Source organism: Canis aureus, chromosome 15 (genome assembly GCF_053574225.1).
Source record: "Canis aureus isolate CA01 chromosome 15, VMU_Caureus_v.1.0, whole genome shotgun sequence".
Lineage (NCBI taxonomy): Eukaryota > Metazoa > Chordata > Mammalia > Carnivora > Canidae > Canis > Canis aureus.
This window is the reverse complement of record NC_135625.1, coordinates 42329356-42336453: the sequence shown is the minus strand read 5'-3', so window position 1 is coordinate 42336453 and position 7098 is coordinate 42329356. Positions and strand designations below refer to the sequence as shown.

General features: G+C 40.7%; 1 long non-coding RNA gene across 1 annotated transcript; it reads right to left on the bottom strand.

Moving 5' to 3' along the window:
• Positions 1 to 2687: 2687 nt before the first annotated feature.
• On the bottom strand, positions 2688 to 6873 carry LOC144284598 (uncharacterized). The gene is made up of 3 exons (XR_013353069.1): positions 6736 to 6873; positions 5603 to 5752; positions 2688 to 4801 (listed from the first exon to the last, which is right to left on the bottom strand). It is a non-coding gene; the product is annotated as an uncharacterized LOC144284598 (long non-coding RNA).
• Between the last annotated feature and the right edge of the window lie 225 nt (positions 6874 to 7098).

The following is a 7098-nucleotide window of genomic DNA, read 5'->3' as shown; positions in this document are numbered from 1 at the left end:
TTGCCTCTTCTCTGGTGGTTGCTGACAATCTTTGGGGATGCTTGTCTTAGAAGCATGTCACTCCGGTCACATGCCTGTGCATCTCTACATGGGCTTCCCTCTGTGTGATATCAGTCTCTGCAACCAAATTTCTCCTTTTTATAAGGACACCAGTCATATTGGATTAGAGCCCATGCAAATAACTCATTTTAACCTGATTACCTCTATAAAGACCCTATTTTTCTTTCTTTCTTTCTTTCTCTTTTTCTTTCTTTCTTTCTTTCTTTCTTTCTTTCTTTCTTTCTTTCTTTCTTCTTTCTTTCTTCTTTTCTTTTTCTCTTTCTTTCTTTCTTTCTTTTCTTTTCTTTTCTTTCTTTCTTTCTTTATTTCTTTCTTTCTTTCTCTTTCTTTTTTCTTTCTTTCTTTCTTTCTTTCTTTCTTTCTTTCTTTCTTTCTTTCTTTCTTCTTTCTTTCTTTCTTTCTTTCTTTCTTTCTTTCTTTCTTTCTTCTTTCTTTCTTTCTTTCTTAGATTTTATTTATTTATTTGAGAGTGAGAGAGAAAGAGACAGAAGGAGCAGAGGGAAAGGCAGAGGGAGAGAAAGAAGCAGACTCCCCACTGAGCAGGGAGCCTGACATGGGGCTCAATCCCAGGACCCCGGGATCGTGACCTGAGACAAAGACAGACGCTTAACTTAGCCACCCAGCACCCTGTAAGGACCCTGTTCTTAATAAGGTCACATTCTGAAGCACTGGAGGTTAGGACCTCAATGTATCTTTTTGAGGGGACACAACTCATCCCATAATACATGGGAATAATATTTACCTTATAGGTAATCTTGTAGCACAAATATGAATCCTATGAAGGAGAGAGATGATGATGATTACAGAAAGAGTGATTAGAAGCAAGTGAATCTGCAACTGGCATTCATTATTTCCACAGATGCTTTCTGAAAGCTGGCCACATGCTAGGGACTAGGGTCTGACCCTTTGTACTGGTTCCCACTTTAGTCTAGGATCCCCCCAGTTCACAGCAGGAGATCCCTCTCTTTAGTGTAATCTCTTAGCTACCTCAGTGACCCGGGCACTGTACCAGGCTTCTGGCTACAGACCCTCTGCCACCAACATGCATGTTGCCATGTATTCCCAGCCCTGTTCTTCCTGCTTTTGTCTTCCACCACTGCCCCCCAAATTGAGGCTCTGGCTTCACTGTACCCACCATATCCTTGCCCCTGTATCTTATTCCTACGGAGGGAGTGATTTGAATAGGAACTGATGAGGCCCTTAGCCAGAAGCATGGAGAGCATGAGTTCTCTTCTTTTGCCAGCCTTGTGGCCTCATCTGCTGTTCATTTACCTTCTAGACTAAGTCTCCTGAATCCCATGCAAGGCCCCTGGCTGAGTTTAATCCCTGTGCAGCATCTCAGATGATTTATGGATCAGAGGGAGGAGGCTATGTGCACACACACACACACACACACACACACACCCCTGCTATAAGTTGCTGATTTATTTAGTCAGGAAACTTCCTCTTAAAAGAAGTGAATGGATCACGTAGAAAGGGTAGAGGCAACATATTTTGGGGTGGCTTTTCCTTGAACTTTACAGGGCATGCAGTTGCTGGTGACACTTGTGTAGGTAGGATCCTCCAGAATTGAGAAAGCAGGTGGATTCTTTTTATTTTTTTTAAGATGTTATTTATTTATTTCAGAGAGAGAGAGAGAGAGAGAGCAAGAGAGAGAGCACATGAACAGGGGGAGCAGCAGAGGGAGAGGGAGAAGCAGATTCCCTGCTAAGCAGGGAGCCCAATATGGGGCTTGATCCCAGGACCCCGAGGTCATGACCTAAGCTGAAGTTGGATGCTTAACCAACTGAGTCACCCGGGCACCTCCAAGCAGGTGGATTCTTCTTAGGCTGATGTTCTTTTATATTCAGGGCTTACAATGAACAATTCATACACTTTCTTTTTAAAGAAATATGTCAGTTTGAGTATAATGACAATATTACATTAGTTTCAGGTGTATAATATAGTCATTAAATAAGTTTTTACATTATGCTGTGCTCAGTACAATAAGTGTAATCACCATATGTCACCATACAGCACCATACAATATCATTGACTATATTCCTTATGCTGTGCTGTGCCTTTCATTCGGGTGACTTATTCATTCCATAAAACTTTCATCTAAGCTGTGGATCCCAGCCTAGTTGTATCTTAGAATCATCTGGAGTAGGAAGTTAAACAACCCAGGTTTCTAGAAATATGTAGTTAATAGATCTTTGACAAAGGGGCATGTAATGCAATTGAGGAAGGATAGTCTTTTTAGTAAATGGTGCTAAAACAGCTAAATATACACATGCAAAGAAATGAATCTAGACATAAACCTTACACCTTACAAAAATCAACTCAAAGTGAGTAATTGACCTAAAAGTAAAATGCAAAACTATAAAACTCCTGGAAGATAACAGGAAAAAGCTTAGGTGACCTTTGCTTTTGTGACAACATTTATTTATTTATTTATTTTTTAAAATTTGTATTTATTTGTGATAGTCACAGAGAGAGAGAGAGAGAGGCAGAGACACAGGCAGAGGGAGAAGCAGGCTCCATGCACCGGGAGTCCGATGTGGGATTCGATCCCAGGTCTCCAGGATCGCGCCCTGGGCCAAAGGCAGGTGCCAAACCGCTGTGCCACGCAGGGATCCCTGTGACGACATTTAGCATCAAAAGCATCAAAAGCACAATCCATGGAAGAGAAAGATTCAGTTGAACATCATTAAAATAAAAATGTTCAAAATAAAAATGTTATGTTCTTCAAAAGATACTATTCAGAGAATGAAACAACAAGGCATGGACTGGGAGAAAATATTTGCAAAACACATATCTGATAATGTGCTGGTATCTAAAATACACAAAGAACTTTACAAACTCAATAGTAAGAAAACCAATGACTCGATTAAAAAAGGAGCAACAGGTCTGAACACACACCTAACCAAAGAAGATATACGTGTGCTTATGGAAAATGAACACATGAAAAGATGCTGAACATTATATGTCATTAGGGAGTTGCAAGTTAAAGCAACAATGGGATGCACTACACACTTACAAGAATGACCCAAATCCAGCACAATGGCAATACCAAATGCTGGTGAGGATGTGAAGGAACAAGAACTCTCATTCATTGTTGGTGGGAATGCAAAATGGTACAGCCACTTCGGAAGCCAGTGTGGGATTTTCTTGCAAAATGAAACATACTCTCACCATATTATCCAGCAATACAGCAATATTATCCTTGATATTTACCCAAATGCACTGAAAACTGAAGTCCACACAAAACCCACACATGAATATTTATAGCAGCTATATTCATAGCAGCCAAAACTTGCCAACCAAGATGTCCTTAGTAGGTGAATAGATAAATACATCGTGGCACATTCCTACAGTGGGATATTATTCAGCTATACAAAGAAATGAGCAATCAAACCACAAAAAGACATGGGGAAATCTTAAATTCATATTGTTAAGTGAAAGAAGCCATTCTGAGACTTCTACACTGCATGATTCCAACTATATGACATTCGAGAAAAGGCAAAATAATGAAAACAGTAAAAAGATGAGTAGTTGCCAGGAGTGAGAACAGAGAGAGACATGAATTGGTAGAACATGGAACATTTAAGGCAATGAAACTGTCCGGTATGTACTGCAACGGTGGGTACATGTCATTAACACATTTGTTAAAACCCAGAGAATGTACATCGCCAAGACTGGACCCAAGGTAAACTATAGACTGTAGTTAGTAATACCTGTCAATATTGACAGATCCATTGTAAAACATGTACCACACTAATGCCAGATGTTACTAACAAGGCAACTTTTCATAAACAAGGATTATCAAGACATACTGATAACATAGCAAAGCAGAATGTAGAACAGTGTATGTTACATTTTTATATGTAAATATATATGACTTATTGTTTTATTTTTTCTTGTTTTTTTCCTTCTTGTCTATTTTCAAACAATCTCTGGAAGTTGTCTCTGAGAGAAGTGAGTGGCCAAGGGCAGACTTATTATTGTATCATCCCTGTGTACACTTTTAATTTTAATTCTATGTCTTATACATGTAAGAGTTATTTAAAATCAAATAGGATTTTTTTAAAAAAAGACTTTTTAAAAATCCAAAAGAAAAAGAAAACAGTCTGGATACCCAGACTGAACCCTATATCAGTGAAATCAATCTCTGGGAATGAAGTCCAGGCACTAATAGTTTCTAAGACCCCTCCAGTTACTAGATGAGAACCATGGCCTCAGAGCAATGTTTGCAGACATTGAACTCTCCTGGTTCTTGCACCAAAATCACCAGCAGGGCCGTGGGCAGATAAGGCAATGGCAGTGCCCAGGTATCTCTGACTTCAGTTGCTCCCTGGATTCCGAGTCAGAAAACTCTTTTTACCCAGGGATTCCAAAGAGTAACCCTTGCTTGATTTAATTCGTTTGTCAGATTAGTTCCCAAAGCCATAAAAATCCATTTCCTTGAAGCTTGCTACATTAATTACAGAGAATTCCAAATCTCTCTTGCTGCACATGCTCACAGTCAAACTCCTGAGTCTTTGTCCATTGTATCTTTAATTTCAGCTTCCCTCACTCCCAAGTGGCTGCAATCTGTGATCTGGAAGTGTTGGCAATGGAAGCAGCCCTGCATGGCTGATAAGAATTACCCAGCCTGCCTTGGATGTGAATCCCAGTTGTTGTTCATCTTTGAGGAGTTGTGTTTTCTTGCTGAAGTGAAGCTGACAGTGCCACAATACTTGCTGGGTAGCACCATTCAATTCTGCAGGAGTTCAAGGGTAGTATGATCGACAGTGGCATTTATCATCATCTCAGACAATGTATGTGAAAGCTGTCTAAAAATTATGTTTTTATTTAAAAAAAAAAATGGCACTCTAGTGCTGGAGTCCAGGCCCTGGGCCAGGTGCTGAGGGCACAAAGACAAGAAAATCTCCATCCCCCTCAGCCTTCAACTTCATTGCAGGTCATTCACACGTGAAAAGTCTACACAAAAACAATGTTAACTTTTCAAACATTTGAGGAACTAATCAATCTTGTCTCAAAGAAAAATTTGGAGAATTATGAAAACCAAGGCATCTGTTGCCTATTGTTTACTTCTTTTTAGGTCTGTTCTCTGCTTTTCCTTGTCTACCTTCTTCACACCCCTCCCTTCTTTTCTTTCCCCTGTTTCTACAGTGCTTCCTTATCAGTCTGCCTGTCCCAATCTAGAAGGTCATGAGAGGAATTGGTTTGAAATATGTTCTACATTTTGTGTGCATCCTGTCCAAACTATTGTGCTTGAGAATGCTTGTGCTATTTAATCTAATTTGCCATTTGTACCTCTTGAGTTTACTCAACTCAAGAGGTACAAATCTATGGAGATAGTACACAGTCCTCGCTGTGGCACCAGCCCCTCCCACCATGACGGTGACCTCCCTTGAAGAGATGCTTGCTGAGTCTAGGCTGTAGGCCAAGCACTGACTGCTTGGTGACATGGTGAATATGGGAATGAGGCCGTTGGGTCTCTGCCCTCAAGGAACTGATGGTCTGCCACAGATTGTCTCACAGGCATCCTCACATATACCTGCATGAAATCACAGCCCTTCTGAGCCTGGAACCCTCACCACATGCTTGGGGTAACAGGCAGACAGGCAGCTGCTGTGGTCCGTGGTCACTTGGGACTTGAGTGGCTCTGCCAACAATAGATTCCAGTGTCCTGGCAGTATGGCTCCTCCTGGGTAAGAAAAGAACACTTGAGAAAACCATGCCTACTTGAGGCTTGAAGGGCTGGATTCCTGTGTATTAATTGAATATCTGTAATAGAACACATTTGAAGCCAAATTCCGTACTTCACTTCTCAGATGCCTGTGCGTTGAGTATAGTTGCAAGAGGAGAGAGTAGCAATGATGAGGCCACTCTGCCTTGAGAATCTTAGAAATGTTTTACTGCCCAGAAAGCATTCACATCCATTGTTCATCTGCTCAGCCCTTAAATTCTCCTATGTGCCTTGTTTAGTGGCAATAGCCAAAGTTAACGTCATCCAGGACAAAGAAACTGTCGTGAGTTTGGGATCAACCAAGTTTACAATGATGAGTTCTGACTCTAGGTAATTTGAAAGCCAGGTATAGCATGCTAAAGACAACATCCAAAGTTCTTGAACTGAAGCATCTCCCTTTGAGGGGAAAAAAAGAGTTGGCACCTTTAGCAGAGACAGAAGGCGAACTTCAGGGTTGCCCTAGGGACTGGGGTGGCTTAAATGACGTATGTTATTTTTGCCAGCGAGACTCTGCTGAAGCATTGTTTCAAGGGAAAGCTGGAGGGAAGATGATGTTTGTACAGATTTTGGGACAATGATGTTTTTTTAAAATTTCAGCAGCCAAAAATCTCTTTGGATTATACCCAAGGCCAGTGTTATTCCTCACCCTTCCCAGTCACCCCTCATACCAGTGCTGATCCTCCAGCTTTTATTGGAAACTTGGGAGTTGGAGCAAAGCCTTCTGGGAACCTAGTCTTTATTCTGCAGCATGCCGGGCTCCAAACATCAATTTATTGGAAAGTTTAACATTTGGAAGAAAGGTTTTTCTATTTTGTTTTTTAAATGCTTTCATAGTAAACTGGAAAACATCAGCTATTGTGAAGGGAAGGCTTGGCTTTAGGGCAACAATATTTTGAGGATGACATATTTTCCTGCCTTCACACCACCAAACACACACTCACCCTCTCCACATGGATCTCATGCTTTTTCTTGTCTCCTCTCCCACCAAAGTCTGCCAGTCAGAGGGGAAAGGTGGATTCCCACACAGAGAATTTTTAGCAATGTCTGGAAAATTGGTTACTTTTCACTTTTGTTTTGTTCTAAAGGCCCACAGAATAACGTTGAGGTTCTAGAATTGTTTCCCATTGTCTGGATATGGATGTCTTCTCTCTCTCCAGGCCTTCCTTCCCCAGCTCCTCCCTTTACACTAAAATCAACTTCCTAAAATGGAAAACATTCAAATTGTTGATGGAGAATACATACTTATGTCTCAGACATCTTCCATTTTTTTCTTTATCATATTTGACCAATGTAAAGTAATAGAA